Source organism: Choloepus didactylus, chromosome 23 (assembly GCF_015220235.1).
Source record: "Choloepus didactylus isolate mChoDid1 chromosome 23, mChoDid1.pri, whole genome shotgun sequence".
Taxonomy (NCBI): domain Eukaryota; kingdom Metazoa; phylum Chordata; class Mammalia; order Pilosa; family Megalonychidae; genus Choloepus; species Choloepus didactylus.
Genome location: NC_051329.1, coordinates 9,732,686 through 9,746,313, shown reverse-complemented (window position 1 = coordinate 9,746,313; position 13,628 = coordinate 9,732,686). Strand labels below are relative to the sequence as shown.

General features: G+C 49.3%; 1 protein-coding gene across 7 annotated transcripts in view; it reads right to left on the bottom strand.

Moving 5' to 3' along the window:
• The window catches only part of CAMKK2 (calcium/calmodulin dependent protein kinase kinase 2), a 49,065-nt gene extending 43,603 nt beyond the window's left edge, over positions 1-5,462 (bottom strand). For 6 of the 7 annotated variants that reach the window (XM_037816940.1, XM_037816942.1, XM_037816944.1 and 3 more), the window contains exon 1: positions 5,408-5,462. The gene's annotated coding sequence lies outside the window, so the exon portion shown is untranslated. Of the gene's footprint in view, positions 1-4,994; positions 5,365-5,407 lie in introns of those variants that run through there. The other variant, XM_037816941.1, reaches the window with a different exon arrangement.
• Positions 5,463-13,628: the final 8,166 nt, after the last annotated feature.

Below are 13,628 nucleotides of genomic sequence, written 5' to 3'. Positions count from 1 at the left end.
TCCTTTTGTGCTTTTCTTAGATCTGGGGGCCAGCCAGCAATCCCTGGGCTTCAGTCTCCACCTCGGTTGTCCCTCAGCCTTCGTCCCTCCGTCTGTCCGTCTCCGAGTCTGCTCTTCTTATGATGACACCTGTCACACTGGATCAGCGCCGTCTTTTAACTAATCACATACAAGTATTTCCAAATAGCGTCACGCTCACAAGTCCAGGAGTTGGGACATGACTGTATCTTTTGGGGGGTCACAATCTAACCCCCGACAAGAGGTGCTCTCCCCATCCTGCCCAAACCACTGTTCCCCATTTCAACACCAGCACAGCCTCCTCTGGGGAGCCACTGGCTGTGCCCCTTCCCCTGCCCGCTCGTGCCTGCTTCCAGCTCGAGCCCTGTGGACACAGGACAACACCCCCGGCCTTTCCCTGCCCGTTTCCTCGAGGGACCCCTCCGTCTCTCCCCTCCCAGATGGAACTGGCATTTTTCTCTCTGCAACTGCCATCTCTCCACTATTTACAGAAGCAACCGGGATAAAAAGAGGCAACATAAAAATAGTTGTTCAGCAGCTTTCAAGAGGGGGTAGGAGCGGGGGCACAACAGAATCTTCGAGTTCTTTCTCTCCTTTGCAAAAGGGAAATGAGGCTACAATTGTCTTTTCCGAAGGGCTCCCCAAGAGTTCGCAGCCCACCGGCCTGGGGAAGCTCCTTGGGGACAGGGACCAAGTCCCAGGGCTCCTCAGGTCCCCGGGGCATGGCCAGCCACAGGCCCCCCCAAAAAAGTGTGGGTGCAGTGGCAGGTCATCAGGGTTCCAGAGCCATGCTGAGGAGAGCTCGGCGCCCAGCTCTGCTCGGCTTCCCGCACCTCCGTGGCCTCCTTCCAGCCTTCCAAAAATGAGCCACTCGGAAAACAAGAGAAAACGAAACAGAACTTGGGCTTTTCTCTCTGCTGAAAATGGTTCATAACTGGGGGGTGGGAGGGATTCAGCGGCAGTCCTGCAAACTGCAAACATGACTGAAACTGAAAACACTGGAGGCTAGAAGAATTTCGTCCTCGTGTTGACCTTTGACCCCCACCCCAGGCAGGGAGAGCAGGAGTCCAGGATTCCCTGACTAGTCCGACAAAATCACCTCGTTTTAAATGGGGCTCTTTGCTTGGTTTTGTTGAGGAAGAGGGTCTAATCAGGGAAGAAGAAAAATACAAAAGATACTTCAAAATCTTATTTTTTCAGATAGCAAAACCATTTGGAAATTGTTTCCACAGAATAACCTTGTAGAGAAGGTAGGCTCCACTCCACTTTGCCAGTGGAGGGGGGCTGGGGGGGCACGTGCAGTGGGTTGAGTTGTGCTCCCCCCACATTCATGTCCACCTGGAACTTCAGAAAGTGGCCTTTTTGGAAATAGGGTCTCTGCAGAGTTAATGGAGGATGGAGATGAGGCCATACTGGGTTGGGGGGGGCCCTAAACCCAAAGAGAATGTCCTCTTAAGAATCAGAAAAGGAGACTTGGGGAGACGCCGAGGAAAAGGCCACCTGAGGATGGCCACCCAGTGTGTGGACATGTGTTAGGCAGCCGTGGGAGACGACACAGATCCCAGGGGGCTCGGCCTTGATTTTCTCATCTGTGACATGGAGCAGCACAGCCCACAACGAGGGGAGCACACACAGTCAGTCTTCTGTGTGAACGTGAGCCCAGCACGCAGCAAATGCTCCCAAAGTCCAGGCTCCCCCTTCCTTTCTGCACCCCACTTCCCCGTCGGTAAAGCGGGGAGGGGCTGCGTGGCTTCCTCCCAGCCTCCCGCTCCCTCGGTGGCCACTCCTGGCAGAGCTCGTGGCCAGATGTGTGGCCACGGAGCCACGGCCCGACCTGTCAGTGCGGCTTTCTCTCACTCCGTGGCTTTACTTACCCTGAAAAAGGCTCAGGAAATAAAAAACCAATGAAATCACATCAGGGCCCACATGTAACACGTGGTTGTGACAGAAAAGAAAGGAGCTGCGTGGAATCCACTCTCCCTGAGAGCCACACTCGCTGTGTCTGTGACATGGAGGCAACGGGCTGGGGGGGGAAGCTTGGCTTCTTGTGGGGGGCAGGTGAGGGTGAGATTGAGGGACTCCCCAAAACCTCGGCCGGGGAACCTGGTCTCCAGCTGATTTTAGAAAACCAATCTTCCACTACTCCCTCCCCACAAAAGGAGTGCCAGGGATGGGTCTTTACACACCCATTAATAACAGAAGTGCTGCTGAGTTAGAAGAAAGAACAAAGTGGCCTCGAGCAACCCAAGCGTCCATCAACAGGTGAAGGGATAAACAAAACGTGGTCCACCGGGATAACGGAGTATCACTCAGCCATAAAAAGGAATAAAGTTCTGATCCTTGCTCCAACATCGACGAACCTTGAAAACGCGATGCTGACTGAAAGAGGCCAGACACAAAAGGCCACATATTATATGACTGCATGTATATGGAAAGTCCAGAACAGGCAAATCCATAGAGAGTCGATCCGTGATTGCCAGGGGCTGGGGGTAGAGGGGTGGGAAGGAACAGCTCTATGGGTTCAGGGTTCCCTTTCTGGGTAATGACAATGTTTTGGGACTAGATAAAAAGTGGTGGCTGCACAACACTGTGAATGTAATAAATGCCCCTAAATCGTTCACTTTAAAATGGTTAATTTTATATTACGTGAATTATCACCTCAATTTAAAAAACAAAAGAAGCCCTTATGAATTCCTATTATCAGGTTAGAACGTTAACAAGCACAGCCTGAAAGAAGAACGGACAATTCCTAAAGGGAAGCCCAATTTCCTCAACTGCCAGGAGAGAAGGCACAGATGGGAGCAAGGGGGGGATTGCTGCCCCAGCCTTGTGCCAGGCCTGCCTGAACCCCACGTCCAGGTTCTCTAGCCCAGTGCAAATGGAAGGAGCTATTGGGAAAGTAAAACACCTGCAAAACACAACAAAACAAAATGACACAAGGACCTCTGACTCAAAGGAAAATCTGAAATAGCATTTGCCCAAATCACTGGGATTGGGAAAGGAAATGAGAACCATATGCTTCCCAGAGCCACCAGAAGGAGTGCCAGGGAGGGGAGAAGATCCCAAGCGACCCTGGGCTAGTTACTTAACCTCTCTGAGCCCTTCTATAAAAGGGTTCATGGTGGCCTACAGGTGACTCTGGCCCATGTTAGAATTTGAGCCAAAATGCCCTGAAAACACACTTGCCTGCCCCACACAGCTCATACCTTTCCCCACTGAGAGATCCTGTCTTGGATCCCAGTGTGGGTCCCTAGTGACTGTAGAAAGTTCTCTCCGCTAGATAGTCCCAGGGCAGCCACCAAGCTCTGCGTTTTAGTCCATCGGTCAAGGCCCAGGACAAACAACGCCTCCTTTGGGGCCTCCTGGATTCACACTGGCCAGAAGGGATTGCTCCAGAAGCCCCATGCCTCTGTGTCCTCCGGTCCCATGGCACTGACTCCTCATGGTGTTTCTGGGGGTGCTACTGGCATTTAGGGTGCAGCAATTCTTCATGCTGTGGGACTGCCTGCTTGCAGGACATTTGGTATCCCTGGCTCCTGCCCGCCAAAAACCAGGACTGCTCCGCATCATTTTGACAACCAAAAGTCGCCCCCACACTTTTCCAACCCCTGATGAGAACAACTACATAGTTATTAGTGAATACATTTGGCTACCAGCCCACTAACAACCAGGGGGCCAAGACAAGTTCTGAGGAGCTCTGCATCCCCAGTGGGCCTCCTGAGATCTGTGTCTTCCTAGGTAGGTTTAGTAAACAAACCTGGGCTCTTCAATAAGCCAAGGGCAACCTCACAAGGGCCCTTGGCCCTAGAACAGGTGGTAAAGCCCAAAGCTCTAACGGCCTGACATACCTGGCTTGGCTGTGTGATCCTGGGCAAGATACTTAACCTCTCTGAGCCCATCTATAAAATGGGATAACTCCAAGCAACACTGCAGGATTTCCTCATCTATAAATAGGAGACAGAAACCCCTGCATCCTGGGTTTTGGTAGGCATTACACGAGACAATGCATGCAAAACATAGCACAGTACCTGGTACACAGCAAGAACTCAGTAAGTGTTAGCTATTCTCAGCATTAGTCTCATTATTATTATTACTCCAATAGCTCATCAGAAGACGGCTATCACCCTATTACAGCGATATGCCTATACTCTTCTGCCAATGGCTGCTTTGTAGACAGAGAGGTTCACCAGCAGCGTCTGGTTGGAAGGTGGGAGGCCCTTCCTGAAGTTGCACTTGCACAGCATGCACGCTGTTCCTTCTTAAATTCCGTGTATTTGTTGGGCGGTTTGGGAGGAGGGGGGCTAACGGTCCTCCCAACCCTTCCCCTTGTTGCTGCCCCTGCCTCCCCCTAGGAGCAGGGGGCCCCTGAGGACACAGCCTGCGAGCCCAGCTCTGGGGCACGTGAAGTTTCTATCTCCAGGACCGTGGGGCTCGGAACACTTGGCAGAGGCAAGTACAACTTGCCTGTGAGGAGGTGGACACCACATCCCACCCAGAGGCCAGCGTGCCCCTCGCAAGCAAACTGCACAGGAGACGGCCCCAGACGCGTGATCCCTCCGCCCCAACCTTCTGAGGGAGATGGGAGGTTTTGAGGTGCAACCTCTCCAGCGCCAAGTGAGCGCAGCCCGGGCTGCTGGCGGAGCTGTGAAAGCACCCTGCTCCCCAGGCTGGGCAGTGCCGGGGGTGGGGGGAAGCCGGGAAGAGCTCCAGGCTGGAGCGGGTGGCACCCAGGCACCAACACCCAAGGCAGAGCCGGGCTGGGCCCGGGATCCTCGGGACCGGGAGGAGGGGGCCCGAGGCGGCTCCGCTCTGCGAGCGCAGCCTGCTGCAGCCCCGAGGTGAATTTAGGTCAAAAGGACCAAGCCTGGAGGCTCGGGCTCAGCGAAGGGGAGGAAAGGACAGACCGAGGAGAGGGCAGAGGGGGCCCCGGAGCCCACGACTGTAGGTTCGGGTCCTGCCCCAAGTGTCCAACTCACCGGGGCCTGGGTTTGCCCCCAAAACACCCGAGGTCCGGCGGCCGGATCTTCCCCGGAGCGCTGGAGGTTTCCCCACCTGTCAACGCGAGGGGGTGGGCCTAGGCCGCCCCCAAGATCCTTCACTGCCCCGGCCCGCGGTGACAGCGGTTCTAAACTCCGGGACCGCCCCTGCCACGCCGCTCGGGCGCGGCCCGGCCGAGGAGGCCACCCCGAGGCCCCGCGCGCCCCGAGGACGCTGAAGAAGGGGCGCCCGCGGGCCGCGTCCCCCCACGTGGCGGGGCGTGTGGCGCCGCACGTGGGGCCCCCTGGGTGGAGGGAGCCCCGGCCAGCCTCGGGGCTTTGTCTCGGACCCCGGCACCGATAAGCCCGCCCCGAGAAGGCGAGGACACCGGCGGCCGGGCCCCCGCGCTCACCTGGGCTCCGCGCCGCCGCCTCCCGCGCTCTGCGCCCGGGGCTGGGCTCTGCGCGGCCGCGCGCTCCTCTCCGCGGCCCCGGCGGGCGGCGGCGGGGCGGGGGGAGCCGGGGCGGGAGGGGGAGGAGCCGCCCGGCCCCGGCTCCCGCGCGACGGCGCCTCGGGCTCGGCGGGGATTGGCCGCCGCCGCCGCCACCAACCCGAGCGCCGAGCCGCAGGCGCCAGGCGCGCGCCGCCCTCCGCGCGCTCCCGACGGCCTCGGCCCCGCGCGGGCGGGTGGGGGTGGGGGCGGGAGAGCGGGGACTGGGGAAGGGAGGGGGGAGCGCACGGAGCTGAAAGTGGCGGCGAGGCCCTGGGAGAGGGGAAGGGAGAGGCGGAGGCGGAGAGGAGGCAGAAGTGAGGCGCCGGCGGGACCTGCGAGGAGGAGAGCAGTTGGGGCTCAGGGGCGCGGGAGGGCGCGCGGTAACTTCGCAACAAGCGGGACGCGCGACGAGCGCTCGCTTGCTTGAGCCTCGGGCTGCAGGGCGGCGCTGGGCCTTGGAAAGTTCCCCAAGCCGGCGGGAAGACTGGGGTTCACCTCGGCCCCCACCCCAGGGCTGCCCCTGCAGAAGGCGCCCGGTGGCGAGTGCGGTCTGGAGCTCGGGGTTTCCTATCCATTCGGAGGAGCCCCCTCCCGCCCACTGCTCAGGGCCGGCTGGGGGATGGTGGTCACCGCCCACCCCAATCCATCTTGACACCCCAAACTACAATGAATCCACAATGTTCTGATTTTTCCCCCGTGAAAACTACTTAGATGCTTTTTGTGAAACGACATTCTTTTCATTCTTCCCCTTTTTGGTACCGTTTTCCTGGAGCCCTATGTTATGTTTATCTCCCCATTGGGTGACTGCACTGAGGGGTGGGAGAAATAGAGCAACCCCAGAACTGAACCGAAAGTTTCTCCTGCTCCCCATGGGATGTCCCCCCAACCCTGCCAAGCAGCTGAAAAAGAATCGAGAGTTGAAAGTCAAGCGCCAAAATAAAACAAAGGTTCAAAGCCCTCTTGCCAATGGGGTGGATTTCCAGCCCCCTACTGGCTGCTCTGGTGGTTCCAGGCCTGCAGGGGCCCTCACAAGCCATGCTGGGCTTTCCAGAAAGATGACCACGCCCTTCTGTTTCTCAGCGTTGTGCATTTGTTGGTGACGATAAACCTCTAGGAAAAACCAACCTAAGTGTCCATTAGAGGAGTAGATAAATAAAGTGTGCCACAGTCATTTGATGGGATATTCTACAATAGTCAAAAGGAGAGCAGTAGATCTATTTGGACCCACATAAAGAGATCCCAAAAAAATAATGATAACTAAATGAGCAAGTTGTAGAATATAGTATGAGGCATAATCTGCATATATTTAAAAATCTCACACAGTATAAATTGTTCACAGACACGAGAGTATTTAAAAAGCCAGTAGGGATGAGTATACACTAGACTCACAATTCTGCCTCAAGGAAGAAAGTATGGATGGACAATAGGGACAGGGAGCAAAGGAACAGTGTCAAGTTTTATTGTTTTTACTTAAAAACAGATTTGAAGTGAATGGCAAAATGTTAATACTCAGTTCTGAACGGTGGATGCATAATTCTGTATTTTTCTATATTTTTATATCCCCTGCATCTCCCCCAAAATGGATTGGGTGTGCAGGAGAGCATTTTGGACATTTATGACTCTAAGACAGGGGTCAGCAAACTTTTTTTGTAACAGGCCAGATAATAAATATTTTAGACTTTGCAGGCTATATGTCTCTGACTCAACTACTCAACTCTGTGATTGTTGCAGCCATCAACAATAGCAAATGAATGGGCATGGCAGTGTTCCAATAAAACTATTTATGGGCACTGAAAAGTGAATTTCATATAATCTTCACGCAAAATATTACTCTTGTTTTTTTCCCAACCATTTTAAAATGTAAAAACCATTCTTAGCTAGTGGGCCATATGAAAACAGGTGGTCTGCAAAGGGTAAAGGATGATGCTGACTGTGTTTAAAACTTCAACTTCCATGCGAGACCAAGGAAAGAGATGTTTATTTGGTTGCAAGATCCATATTTCCTAAACAATTTTACTCGTACAGTTTGTTCAAATACCATAATTATATGGAACTTTGAATAGAAAGTGAGAAGACCTGGTAGGTTTGTACAGGTTAGTGTGAAATAGCGACATATCCCAAAGTAATTTGGGCAGAGAATAAAAATACATATGCAGGGTCCCCCTGAGGAGCTGGGGGTGGGGTGGGGTGGGGGGGGATGCAGAAGTGTTGGACTTCGTCACCTGGATTGTTGCTGATGTTCTCACAAACACGGAGGACTGGCAGTTTGGTATAACAAGCCCTCTATCTTGGGGCTTGCCCTTATGGAGCTCATTACTGCAAAGGAGAGGCTAAACCTGCTTATAATTGTGCCCAAGAGTCTCCCCGAGTACCTCTTTGTTGCTCAGACATGGCCCTCTTTCTCCAGCTAACCCAACTCAGCAGGTGAACTCACTACCCTCCCCCCTATGTGGGACCTGACTCCCAGGGGTGTAAATCTCCTTGGCAACGAAGAATATGACTCCCGAAGATGAATGTGGACCCGACGCCATGGGATTGAGAACATCTTCTTGATCAAAAGGGGGAAGTGAAATGAAACAAAATAAAGTTTCAGTGGCTGAGAGATTTCAAACAGAGTCGAGAGGTCACTCTGGTGGACATTCTTATGCACTATATAGATAACCCTTTTTAGGTTTTAATGTACTGGAATAGCTAGAAGTAAATACCTGAAACTATCAAACTGCAACCCAGTAGCCTTGACTCTTGAAGACGATTGTGTAACAATGTAGCTTACAAGGGGTGACAGTGTGATTGTAAAAACCTTGTGGATCACACTCTCTTTATCCCTGTATGGATGGATGAGTAGAAAAATGGGGACAAAAAATTAAATGAAAAATAGGGGGGGATGGGGAGGGATGATCTGGGTGTTCTTTTTTTATTTATTATTTTTACTTTTTCTGGTATAAGGAAAATATTCAAAAAAATAGATTGTGGTGATGAATGCACAACTATATGATGGTACTGTGAACAGCTGATTGTACACCACAGATGACTGTATGATATGTGAATATATTTCAACAAAACTGAATTTAAAAAAATACAAAGATAAAACAAAACAAAACAGGTGGCCTGGCAAGTTTGGACTATGGGCAGTAGTTCAGTGACCCATGTTCTAGAGTAGCCAAAATAGATATCAGTCAATGTCTTTTCTGGTTATTTGTTAAACAAAGCGTTTCCACATGTTTACTTTGTGTTACTAAATTGCCTGGGTACTGGAATACCATAGCTAACACAGTTGAGATATATATATAACAGAAACTCAGACATACATAGAGGTATGAGAAATTAGAAGCCTAGGAGGTAAGAAAGGTAAGAAAGAGCCCATTTAAATGCCCATGATTCACTTCTTCCTCGAACTCCCTGAGATGCCCTGATCCAGCCCTCCCTGCCCTTTCCCCTGTCTCCTCTCTGACCTTTAAAGCAAAGACTGCCCGATTTATTTGATGCTCAGCCACTGTGTCTTTATTTTTTACTTTTTCATTCATGTTTGACTTATCGATCGAGCTATGAGTTCCTGGAGTCCAGGAAAGTATCCACATCCCAAACGTGTGTATACTGTCAGCCTGGGGGTTGAGAATATACAGCTTCGGAGTTAGACCCATTCAAATCCCGACTGCACCAGTTACTGTGTGGCCTTGGGCAAGTGACTTGCTTTCATTTGCCTAGTTTGGTTTCAACATCTGTTAAATGAGAATAATATAGTACTTGCCTGGCAGCCTCGGTGCAAGGTCCAGATACGATAACATTTGGAAAGAGCTTACTTGGCTCAGAGCCTGGCACACAAGAGATCAATGATGCCAATTGTTATTAATATACTTAGCTCAGGGCTAAAACCCCCCTCCACTATGCGCCTTTCTTATTAAAGTGAATTAGAATAAAGCTGAGAACATCACATTCCCTTTCATTGACATTTGGGCTCCCTTATGATAGAAATCATCCCACTCAGAGAAAGCATTTACTTCTTAGAAATATCAAAATAAGAATTAGCTTTGCTTTTTGGGTTCCTCCTCCAAGAACACCAGAAAAAATCTTATTCTAGGCAAACAGATCCTGTTGTCTTGACAACACAGACTGCCAAGAAAATAAACAGTGCGTCCGAATCTTACTTTTAAAGGAAACTTGAACATTACAAGGGAGTGGGCAGAAAAGTAAGACTTGAAAATTATCTTGATCACTAGCACCACATTGTACAGCGCGTGCCAAGGTGCCGCCCCTCCTTTCTGAACTGTTCTGTGTTCTACTCGTGCTTTTTCTGTGGAATATTCTGCCTCCCAAACCTTGAACATCAGGTTGGGATCACTCCAATGTTTCTTATTTGCTCTGTCTTTCCCATTCAACAGGACAGGAGAAAAGCACAGGCAAAAAACAAAAAACAAAACAAAAAAAAAAACAGAGACCCTGAGAAATTTTCCATCAACAGGCAGTTCGGATTAATATGTTCATTAGTCACAAACAAATATCATAAAAGGAGAAGTTAGAGGGAGCATAGAGATAGACGCTCTTCCTTAGTCTTTGAGCATACAAGGGAAATAATTACCCGGAAATGTCAGTTCAAAATTTAAAACACTGAACGAGCAGAAATATCCAAGTTAAAGAGGCGACCACAGGCAGCCAGGTGGAGGGGCGTGCAGGCTTCCGCGTCCATCACACTCAGGACTGATTTCTGACTCTGGTCCTTACTAGGCAGGAGGCTGGGTGAGGCCAGATCTCTGGGGCTCGATTTGCTCACCTGTAAAATGGGAATGGCACTCGGCGCACAGCGTTAGAGATGATAGATGCGTGACAATGCACCTAGCACAATGTCTGGCCCATATTGGGCACTAGATAAATGACAGGGAAGGGTATCAATTATGTGGTCAACAAAGCGAAAACAAATGTTCACATAAACAGTACTTTTCAAAACTCTGGGAACAGATGGCTTTAGGATAACGCCATCAGCTACCTGGAATCCCTGCTTTGTCTCTTAATAGCTGAGTGACCTTGGGCAAGTGACTTCACCTCCTTATGCCTCAGTTTCTTCATCTGTTAAATGGGATTGATATTGCCTACGCAGGATTGCTGTGATCTTAATGTGTTAATCCATGTAAAGAACTTACAAGGCATTCTGTAAATGTTGGGTATTTGTTCTCATTAGTCCCAGGGTTGGAACATTCAACACCAAATGGGCCGGGGAGAGCCCCTGGGACACCCAGCCACAGGCTCAAGCATTGCACCTTCTTCTCTCCCCCTTTGAGGAGACTTCCTGAAGCTCTCTGTATGGAACTGGATGCCCGATTACCAGTCTTGAATTCCCTCCTCACCAAACCCTTTCCCCATTCAACCAGATCAATTCTTACACCCTCTCATTACACCACTCTAATTACGCCAGTCTGACTCCTCCTTCTCCCACCAAATGCCCCACCAGGAAAAGAGCCAGTTAGCTGGATCCCAGACAGTTAGGAGTTTTGAGGTCACTCTGATGCTTCCACTTTCTAATCAACCTACTATTCCTTCCTGGAGGGGATGGGCCCCAGCCAACAAATCTGGCACAGATAGCAGGTGTATTAGTTAGGGTTCTCTCAGGAAACAGAACCAGCAAGAGATATCTATAAATGTAAGATTTTTAAAGGTGTCTCACACAACTGTGGGGATGCAGGAGTCCAAATTCCATAAGGCAGGATGCACAAGTCCAAATTCTATAGGGCAGGCAGTGAACTGGCAACTCCAATGAAGATGTTCAATGAACTCCTCAGGAAATGCTTTGCTGGCTAGTCAAAGGTTTTCTCTCTCTCTCCCTTAAAAGTCCTATGGCCTTTTACCAGGGTAACTGTGTACCGGGGAAACTTAGAACAAGTTTCCATGGAGATGTGACTCAATCAACTGTGGGTGAAACATTTTGAATTATTTCCATGGAGATATGGACCTGCCCATTCAGGGTGGGTCGATTTTATCACTGGGGTCCTATAAAAGGGCTCACAAACAGAAGGACCTGAGAGCAGCTGAGAGTGACATTTTGGAAAGAAGCTAAGAGCTGACACTGACACTGATGCTTGGAGACGGCTGCTGAAAGAAGACTGTTGCTGAAATTTGGAGAGGCTAGCCCAGAGTTTGCTCCAGACAAGCCAAGAGAGGACAAACACCCCAAGAGCAATATTTTAGAGAAAGCACAACAGCTGAGAGGAGCTGGAACTCAACTTGGAATTAGCAGACGCTAACCACGTGGCTTCCCAGCTAACAGGTTTTCCGGACGCCACTGGCCTTCCTTCAGTGAAGGTATAGTTGTGTTGATGCCTTAATTTGAACATTTTCATGGCCGTCAGACTGTAAATCTGTAACCAAATAAACCCCCTTTGTAAAAGTCAATCCATTTCTGGTATTTTGCATAAGGGTAGCATTAGCAAACCGGAACAGCAGGGGACCAGAGACCCCCTCAGTTAGCTTTGGTTTCAGGTTCTCTCTCCCTGCCAGGGTGGATGCACAGCAAGCAGAGAGCAGAGGCCGGCCGGCGGTTTCATGGGTGCATGGTCTGTGTGGTTGCACAGAACCCCAAGCTCAGAGGGGCCCTGTGTTGGCTTTAATGCTTTGCTCTCAGTTTTGACATTTTTAAATATCTTTTTTTAATACAGAGACCTTGAGTTTTCTGCACTGGGTTTCATAAATGATGTGGCTGGTCCTGGTCAGGCTGGGGTTTTCTGTTTTTTCTGTTGGTATCTGTGGGGTCAGCTGAGCAATCTTGCCCCCCAACTCCTGGGCTGTCTTGCGCTGAAGCAGGGTGGGCATTTCTTGGGTTAGGAGAATCTTACTTCAAACACATTGATCAAAAATAGCATCAGACAGTAGTTTCTAGGGGGTGGGAAGATGGAGGGGAAGACAGAATTATTGCATAACGGGTGCAGAGTTTAGGTTTGAGGTGGTGAAAAAGTTTGGGTCATGGATATCGGTGATGGTAGCACAATATCATGAATGTAATTACTACTGAATTGTATACTTCACAGTGATTAAAATGGGAAATTTTGAGTTCTATATGTCACTACAATAAATTTTTTTAAATTAACAGATGGGAGAATACATTTGGAAGAATAAAAAGAAACTGGTAATAGTTTGAGAAACATTTAACTTTAAAAAGCTATTTAATTTTCCTGGAAGAAATCCTTTTCAGTATATAGCTTTTATTGTTATTTAATTTTCACCAAACACATGTATAACCTTCTTAAAAATTTTAAGATAATATTTTAATTTTAAGACAATATTTTTAAGCGTCAACAAACCAATTAGCGTCCTTGTTTCTACAGTGGGCCTCTTGTTTCCAAAGCAGCTGTCTTTGGCGAGCAAACATATTCTAAAGGGTGGGAGTTGTTTTACTGTTTCAAAGAACTCTGGAGATAAATTATTTCCCATCAGAAGGTTTAAATTTAACAGAGAGAGAGAGCCTATGACAGAAGCTACAAAACTTAATTGGTTTCTTGTTGCTTTCTAAGGGTTGTTTGGGTACAGCTGCTGTTTTAGTCTTTGAAACACAGGAATATTTCTGTGAACACTCATGGATAAAATAAAATCATGAACAAACCAGTAACTGGCTTCTGCTTAATTATGGGGTTGAGATATATAAATCATATACAGTGTGTATTTGAGTCATAGCATCCACATCCCTCAGAGCTTCTGACCATTTCTTAATTTATAATCATCTTCTTATTCATGAGGAATCCCTAGACTTAAGTCATTAGCATCCTTCATTCATATGATTATAGATAGGAAAAATCTACCCATGCAGAAGATATAAGAAAGCCAACACCCAGAAGATAACTGAAAATGCTTCCTGATTCTGGTCAAGAAACCATAAAAAGAACTTTTCCTTCTTAGACTCCAGACAGGGACCGACGTGTGCTTGTGAGCACCTGCAGGCAATCCACAAGCCCTGACTCGGTCCAACAGAGCAGGGAAATTCAAAAAGAAAATCCTGGCCTCTCAAACATCTATGCTGACCCATTAGAGCTACCAATACCCAAAGAGCACTTGTCTGAGCATGTGCTAAGCCAATTTACATAATGATAGAGAGTATGCACAATTTCTAATAAAGATATTGGCACGTCTGCCCAAAGAACATAGTCCTGGACACTTGCAC